This window comes from Globicephala melas, chromosome 13 (genome assembly GCF_963455315.2).
Source record: "Globicephala melas chromosome 13, mGloMel1.2, whole genome shotgun sequence".
Classification (NCBI taxonomy): domain Eukaryota; kingdom Metazoa; phylum Chordata; class Mammalia; order Artiodactyla; family Delphinidae; genus Globicephala; species Globicephala melas.
In genome coordinates, this window is record NC_083326.1 from 47,922,596 (window position 1) to 47,931,750 (window position 9,155).

General features: G+C 41.3%; 1 long non-coding RNA gene across 1 annotated transcript; it reads right to left on the reverse strand.

The window, feature by feature from the left end:
* Window positions 1–317: 317 nt before the first annotated feature.
* LOC132598353 (uncharacterized) lies at window positions 318–8,905 on the reverse strand. Its single transcript, XR_009566434.1, has 3 exons — window positions 8,830–8,905; window positions 6,009–6,271; window positions 318–3,151 (listed from the first exon to the last, which is right to left on the reverse strand). It is a non-coding gene; the product is annotated as an uncharacterized lncRNA (long non-coding RNA).
* Window positions 8,906–9,155: the final 250 nt, after the last annotated feature.

Genomic DNA, 9,155 nt, shown 5'->3' on the forward strand with positions numbered 1-9,155 from the left:
CCATTTCCCATTCTTCTAATATCAGGTTCTCAGCCATAAAACTTCTTCCTTACAGATCTCCTTTCCCTCATAGAGGTTAGCTCATGCAAATAAAGGTCTGGGGAGGAGGGGACCAGCCCCCCAACACAGCATCGTGACCCCCAATGCTAAAGCCCAGTTTAGGTTACAAATATTAATAGTTGAGGAATCCAGGGAAGCCCCATAGTTTCTTCTTATGAGTGAGGCAAACTCTCCCTGAGGCTCCCAGCAGATCATCTCATAGGTGAGACTGGGGTCGCAGCCTACCCTCAAACTGAGATTACTTTGAGACTCTAGGATTACACACAATTTACCCCTGCGTTGGGGATTGGGTCCCCAACGTTGAGAGGTGGTAGCTCAAAAACCTCAGGCTTCTGTTAACAACAATGATGTGGGAAATGGACGGAGGAAAGGCAACATACTATGTCTGCTACACAAGTACAGTAGGAAAGAAATCAAACCAAACGAAATCAAAGTAAAATTCTCCCAGCTATCACCAGTGGTTCCTTTCCCCAAAAGTAGCCAACTTAGCACTTTCTGTGTATCTATCCTTCCAGTAAAAATCTTAATTTATATAATAAAAATTTTTATATAATAAATAAAAATTTATAATCCCCATACATATGCAACTGCCATTAAGTATGTATATAAGTGAAATCGTACTACACAGGCTTAAATATCTCTGAGATCTTCCATATTAGCAAAACAGATATGCAGTATATTGTTAATGTGTCATAACATTTCATCCTATGATTTATTTAGCCAATCCCCTATAATGGGCATTTAGATTATGTCCAGTTTTTGTTGCTAAAACTTTTAATATTAAAGAAGATGCTTTGTTGGGTCTTGCTGGAAAACTAGTTATATTTTGAGAACATAGTCATAGTGTAAATCCTTATGGTGGAGCTGCTTGGTCATTTCCATTTTTAATATAGATTTCTGAATTACTCTTCAAAGGGAGGCATCAATTTATATTCACTCCAGCAGTGCAGGAAGCTGTTTATTTGCCACCATCTTACCAACCCCGGATATCATCATATTGTTTAATTTTTCTCAATATTTTAGATGAAAATTGTATCTTACTACAGTTGTACTCATTTTAAGTACTTTCACATCTGCTCGCATCACTTCCCTGTACTGACTTCATGGATACTTTTCCTTTTGCTCTCAGTGCCCAGGTTTGCTGTTTTAACGTGACCTGTGTGCAGCTGCATGACTGCTTAGAGCTCCAGGGTCATTCCGTCTGCTTTCCCACTAGTACTCTCCATTCTGGACACCCTCCTCTATGTGAGTTGGAGGACATGATCTTTTACCCTCTGGGGTCTTTGCTCCTGGTGTTTTCTGTGCCTAGAACACTAACCTCTTCCCCCAGCCCCGCTCACACCTATTCCGTCTTAGCTGCCTACCTTCGACTCATTCTCCCTATTTCACCCTAAATGCCGCTTCTTCAGGGAGGACTTCTCTGGACACCTAGTCTAATTAGGTTCTCCTTGTTATATATTCTCATTGTACTTAATAGTGCATAGTCATTGCACTGAATGCGTATACGGTATAATGTTCATGCAATTACCTTTTACAGTATCTGTCTCCTCACCAGACCACAGTCTCCAAGAGGCACCTCTGTCCTGTGGGTTGCTGCATTCTTCACGCTCAGCACATTATCAGGCACACACACATCCCAAAACATGGACCATCAAGTGAGAACAGTGGGGATGGGGCGAGAATCAACGGAAGCTGAAAAGACTTGGGGAAAAAATCTGCTAGAATCTATATGCAAGTGCTGTAGAAAATTTTCCATCGAAAACGATTCTTGAGACTTTCTGTGAGCTGGACCTTCGTTGAGTGGCTTGGGGTCCATAGTCACTCTGGATGAGGAATAGTCTGAGCACAGAAGGACTGCCCAGCACTAGGAGACCACAGTATAGACTAGATGTTAACTGCAGTCCACCAGCAAGTTGAAAAGAGGTGTAATTTTATTGCATAATTCCAATTAACTTCCAGAGGTTCAGCTCCTTTGTGCAAGAGGAAGCAGAAACTTATTTTTGCCCAGCCTGGGGTTCTCACCTACTTCCCGGAGTTTACTAAGCTCCAAGGGGCTCGTGGGGATGGGCTCATGTGGCCCTTGAGAGACTTGTCCCTTTTCTCATTTGATTACGAGCACTGCACCACAGTGGTCATCACTGTCACATCCCCATTACTGCTGGCAGCCCCTCTTCCAGCCAGCCAGCTTCCACCATGCATTTCCTGCTTCATGGCAGAGCGCAAGAATCTCCTCGGGGCTCTCGACGGCCCCACCAACCTAGAGCTGGCAGGCGACCGCTCCCTCTCTGGAGTCTTGCTGTGTCCAGGGGGAAGGGGCTTTGCCAGGAAGGAGGGTGAGGCGTTTCTCTGCCCCAGTGGCATCCGCACTTGAAGAGCCCCTTTCTTTGATAGCCACTGAGCTCTCCACTCCCCTCCCCAGACTAAGGGACTCTTTTTCTCAACCCAAAGGAAAATACCTGTTTTTCTGAATCTGATGCTTTACCTCTGTCCCAATTCTCTAAATTATCCAAGAGGTTTGGCTTTTGGAATGAAAAAAAAAAAAAAAAAAATCCAGAGACACAGAGTCTTCTTTCTGCTTTAAACCCTGTCATACCCTTCCTCTGAGACCATGAACTCAGGCCGTTAACCTACTGGACAGTGGTATGAGGGCAGTCTGGTAAGGGAAAGGGGGAACTTGGAGGAAAAACAAAATAAAACAAAACACGGGCTGCTCTTTCAAAAATATTATCCTGGCATCCATTCCAGGAGGGGGCAACTAACACACTAAATGCAACAGAGAGGTTGAGAAGATGAGCATTCTTAAAGATCTCCAGGTTTCTTTCCATTAGTGAATGACAACAATAACAAAGGCACCTTATATGGTGTACTGATAAATGTGGCGGCCAGATTTCTGGAGATTAAAGGGGTTAGAGAGATTATTCTTCCACACACCCTAGATCTCTGTTGTAATCTATTTCATTTGGTTTCAGCTCCGTGAAGATGAAAAAAGCAGTACGAAGCAAGGCTTCTTTGCTTGTTTCTGCTAATCTTCCGTAGGGTAAAAGATAACAACACTCAAACAATATTGAGGCCGAAGAAGAGGATAAAAATCCTGTGTAGAAAAGAGTACAAATTACCACTGTGTGGAAAAGCATACAAAAGAGTCATATAAAAACATATTTAGCAATTTTTAAATTATGGTTAATTGATCCAGTGAAAACTATGGTTCTTCTGAAGTCATTAAAATGTGTCACATAAATGAACATTTAATAAGATTTTTTAAAAACACATCTTTCGCCACACAACCCATGAAATCACTGAAATTTTTTGTTCCTAAAGTACACAAGTCTGTGTACCATTTTAATTTGATTTTAGCAAACGTTTATTAAGCTTCTGCTACACACTGTGTGTAATACTTTCACATGGTTGTCTCATTTAATCTCTACTATAATCCAGTAAAGATGGTATTATTATTCCCACTTTGCAGGGGGAGACACTGAGGCCTAGAGAGTTTCAGGAATTTGCCCAAGTCACATAGATTAAAAAGCAGTGAATGACCATTCAAAGTTGGGTTTTCTATCTCCAATTCCAGTGTACATTCCACCATATCGCTCATATAATATCAGTAATGTGGTAGTCTGTAAAACCAGGATTTCAAGTGAGTCTATAAAAAATTAGAAGTGAGAAAAGAGTAAGTGGAGATTGCTTGATAAAGACCTTTGACATTTAAAGGAGAGAGAAAATTTGAATATAGCTCCAGAACAAAGGGACCTGAGGGGGCTTTAATGAAAGACAGTGGTTCTCAAACGTTAGCTCACCAAAACCACCTGGAGGGCTGGTAATAAATAGGACTGCAGGACTCCACCCATGAACTTCTGAATCAAAGGTCTGGGGTGGGCTCAAGAATTTGCTTTTCTAACAAGTTCCGAGGATGCGATGCTGCTGGTCTGGAGACCTCACTTTGAGAACCACAGTTTTAAAAAGTGGAGTGTTTGCACGTTTGAAAAGCAGAATGAAGTGAGTCAAGATAGAGAAATGGACTACAGATGCTGGGGTGGGGGCGGATCTGAGAGAGCAGAGGTGGTGGGAGAGGATAGAAAAGTTTCAGTTGATGACGTCAGCTTAAAAATTAGGACGAAGATCCGTCCATCTGAGAAAGAAGAGAACAGAGAAGATGAATATTGAGCCAGAGGAAGGGCTGAAGAGGAAAGATGTGGACGCTCACCTGGGTCCTCTGGTTCTCCTTTGGTTGGTTGTTCTTACGTGTTGATATCAGGAAAGGTAAAATTGTTTCCCTAGTTGGGAAGGACTCATCAAGAGAGTGGGGAGGGCCCAGAAATCAAGAGTGGATGTGTGCTGGGAACCTACAAGGGTATTTAAGTGGTTCCTGAGCATCAGAGAAGGGCTGGTTGAAGTTTAAGGAATCATCCTGGGTGCCTGCTCTCCTCCATGAGATTGCACGGTCTGGTTCCCAGCCCAAGAGAATAGGGTGCATTATTCATTATTACATTTATTTTACAGTAGGGTGTGATGGTTCATTTTATGAATCAACTTGACTGCCTAAGAGAGAGCTGATAAAAATTATTTCTGAGTGTGTCTGTGAAGGTGTTTCTGGAAGAGATCAGCATTTGATTCAGTAGACTGAGTAAAGAGAAGCACCCTGAAGCAATGTGGGTGGACATCATCCAATCCACCGGGGGCCCAAATGGAGCAAAAAAGCAAAGGAAGTGCAAATTTTCTCTCCTTGAGCTGGAGCATCTGACTTTTCCTGCCCTGGGCAGTTGGTGCTTCTGGTTCTCCAGCTTTTGGACTTGGACTGAATTATATCACAGGCTTTCCTGGTTCTTCAGCTTGCAGACTCCAGATGGTGGAACTTCTTGGCCTCCATAACTGCCTCAACCAATTCCTATAATTAAGATCCCATTGGTTCTGTTTCTCTGAAGAACCCTGACTAATACATAAAAATAAACTTTGCTAACACTGATTTTAGATATTTGCTTGGCCGTTTCTGTTTCACTCACCCATTGAAAATGAGATCAGGGAACATCACTTACAAATGAGATTAATTCACTTTAACAAATAGACATAGGAAAAAGGGAAACTTTAAACCAATGCTTTTTATCATCACTCACACATATGCAAACACAAGGCCCAGGTTCACAGCCCAAACTGAGATAGAAGCTGGATGTGCAGTGATCATCAAAGTGTGAAAGGTCAAGCTACCCAGGGTCAGGCGGTGGGGAAGTGGGGAGTGAGGTTGGTTAAGCAGCCTCATCTCTATGACAATGCACTTACCTCTGGAAATTTCCTGAAGCCCTCGGTCAGTCAATTTTTGGACCTAGTAGAGAGATGCTTCCACATGGGTGCTCAATAAACATGTATGAACGTTACCATTCTGGTAGTATTTGATGAACAACTACTCAGTTTCAGGAAGAGTTATAAGCACTGGGGGGAAGTAGAAGTAAAGTATTGTCCCTGCCTTGGAACAGCCCAATGTCATGGAGGAGACAATACATAATAGAAATGTGTAAAATGCCACATGCCTGGCAGGAGGAGGGGACACTCGATTTTGAGGGGAGACTTGAAGGAAGACCAGAAGTTCTGCAGAGAAGTAGGGGTAGAAAGAACAGCCTTAGCCATTGGCAAGGAGTTAATGGAGTGTTTGAGGATCATACACTTTTATTTTCTTGGGGGAGATGGAAAAATCAAACTTTCCTGATCATCTGTGATTCATCTAGAATGACACTGGGATATGTTATCTCATTTACTAAGCACAACAACCTCATGAATCCATCTTAAAGATGTGGAGATTCTAAGATGTTCCAAATTTATAGGAAGACAGAGGAGCCCAGACCTGGAACAGAAGCCTCTAATAGCTTCTGTGGAAGCAAAGCTAAGAAATATATCCAAGTGTCTTACTTTTCTGTGTTTCCACTTCTTTATCTGACAGTTGAGAACACAAAATTTACCTTGAAGTGTTGTTGTGACATTAGCTCTTTCGTAAGTGTCTAGTCCCTTCCCCGGCTCCCCGTCCACACTCAGGGAATAGTAGCTATCATCCTTCTGTGTCGTCCTCTTCTCCTTCTCCTTCTCCTTCTTCTTCTATTATTACAAACTTGCCAAAGGTCATGCAATAAGGATGAGAGCTGTGATTTCCACCAAAGTTTCTTTGGACTCTAGATGTCCTGCCCATCCGAAGCCTGTGCTTGTTCCTGTGCTGATCTAAAGCTATCTGTTAAAAGAGTAAAAGAGTATAACACTTGTCACTGACCTCAGCCCCAGGTGGGAGGCAGCATGATTTACTAGAAAGGGAATGAGTTTGGGGATGTGACAGATCTAGAGTTGAGTCCCCATGTCATCACTTACAAGTTGTGTGACTTAGGGCGAGTGTTGAACCTCTCCAGTCCTTTTACTTACCTGAAAAATGGCAGACAGTCCTGCAGAGTTGGGGCGAGGACACCTGAGATCATGTCTGTGCAGCATCTGACTGAACAAGGGATGGATTCCTCTGACCTTCACCAGGTTCATACAGAAACTTCTGCTCTGGCTTCTTCTGAGCCTCCCCTACAAGGAATGGACTATACACTGGAGGAAGTTTCCAGCCCAATCACAGAAATGACGCTAAACTATTTGGAGAGTGGTTACATTTTCATTCCTGTAAGATTCTTTGTGTACGTGTCTCAAGGTAGCTGATGAAACAAAGGAGAACATCCTTCATCCTTGCTTATCCCTACTGTCAATATTGTTCTAAAATTCAAAAAGGACTAGAAAATCTTCTAGAAAATTGACTTCCATGAATGTTACACTAGTGGGATCATTTCTAAAGGACTGATTAGGATTCAGGCTAATGTTAAGAGTGGTAAACAGTACACCCAGTTGGGTATTAGTAATGCCTACTAGTTATTCCAAGGGCACTAAAGTCAGTTCCTCTGCTCCCTATAGCCTGACTTTAATTCCAGACAAGCTGTATATATGCACTGATCCTTAGGTAACAGAAATTGGACAGGATTCAGCATTTTTTTGTCCACTGGACAATTCATGTGTGCCAGAGTCATCAGTCCCCTGAAAGCGTATGGGAAGTGTGGAAAGCTTTTGCCCAATAAGAATAAGCAAAAGAGTACCTGATCCTATCTTCCAGAATGTGCCCAAATGCTTCAAGGAAATGTCCAAACAGGCCATGTACTTCAAGGCTTGGGATCATTTGAAATTCTTTAATCTTTGTGCCTTTTCATGTGAGAATTGTCATCTATTTACCACCTTATGTTCTTTGATAAGTTGTTATGTCCAAATACCAAAACTGATATTTTGTTTTTTATTCTCAGATAAGAAATTATAGGATAAAAACATTATAAAATATCCTTACTAATAGGTAATATACATAATAACATGATGCAGGCTATGCTTCTTTTACTGAGAGATATTTCAGAAATAAGACAAAAAATACCATGCAAATCTCAGAAATATTCATAGCTTATTGGGTAAATTATTCCTGGGCTCTTGTATGATTTGTTGACTGAATGAGGTAACTGTGACAAGCATACATTAACTCACATCCTTAATTTTTGAAAATCAACAGAGAAACAAGGAAGCTAAGATGATTTAAATCCCTTTACGCAATGAAAAAAAAATGCTTTTATTCTTCTTGTGTTCTATGTCTTATGATACAAATGCTCCAAATAATTTCCTGGATAATGTTTATCTGTGCATGAGTCTATATAATAACTTTAATAAATTTCTAAGGACTGAGCCCCAAGCCAATGGAAGGCAAGTCTTAATGCAGGGTCCACACTGACAGCTCATCAGAACAGGCCAAGCTCCGTTTTCTGCTTGGATGTCATCGTTCTGTGACTATGAAAGCATAAAACTGGAGACTGTTCCAGCAGGTCATAGTCGCTACAACTTGCTCAAACAGAAATAAAACAGCTTTTCATGCTTATTGATCTTGGACTTTTTGCCATTTTTATGCTCTGTTGACCTGAAGCTCGGTAAGGATGTGTTTTGTAAAAGGAGCTGAAACTTTTCTTTCTCAGTAGATGAGACATTTCACATTCTGGCTGCGTGCGAAAAAACAACTTCATTTTTTTTTTTTTTTTTTCAAAAGCATTCTCTCTGTGACTTTAAGAGTTGATCTTTAAGTAACACATGTGGTATTAGTTTTTCTATTTTACAATAATCACATTATTGCAGACATTTTAATAGCTGTAGAGGTTGCTATGTTTTAACATGATTCATGGTCCTTGACAGCACTGTGTCTGAAAATCCCCCAGGAATGCAAAATACAAAACTCCACACACGTTCAAATTTTACTGCCTGCAGCTAAAAGAAGGGAAAGAACTTAAAACTGTTGAAACCCTTCAACTTTAAAAGCATTAATAGATGATCCCAGGGGATTAAATCTAAATCTTAATGTGTAAAAATCAAGTTAATAACCAGAGAGATTAATATGGCTGCATTTGATTATTGTGATAATGCAAACAATTAGTACTGCTAAAGTGAGCTGTATTAGCCTCCTCCTAGCCCCTCAAACAGCAAGGCACTGGAAACAAATGGAAATAAAACCTTTTTTTTTTTTTTTTTTTTTGCGGTACGCGGGCCTCTCACTGTTGTGGCCTCTCCCTTGCAAAGCACAGGCTCCGGATGCGCAGGCTCAGCAGCCATGGCTCACAGGCCCACCCGCTCCGCGGCATGTGGGATCTTCCCAGACCGGGGCACGAACCCGTGTGCCCTGCATCGGCAGGCGGACTCTCAACCACTGCGCCACCAGGGAAGCCCAGAAATAAAACATTTTACCTGCAGATTTTCTGTTGGGTTTTCTTTTTTCTTTTCCTTTGTCTTTCCTTCACAGTAGCTGACTCATTTTTGAAATTTTATTTCAGACTAGAACCATCAAATCTTTTCATTTTGAAACTATAATTTCTATAAAATAGAAAGATTTGACAGTCATCAAACATCATCAGTTTCATACTGTCAGAAAATTATTCATGATCACTTCCTTAATATCAATTACTTTATACATCTTCAAGATAAATGAAAACAGAAGGCTGTTTTTTGGGGGGGAGGGGGCGGTTTGAGGAGGAGGAGATGGGAACAAAGGAAAGGTACCATGTGAGGTATAT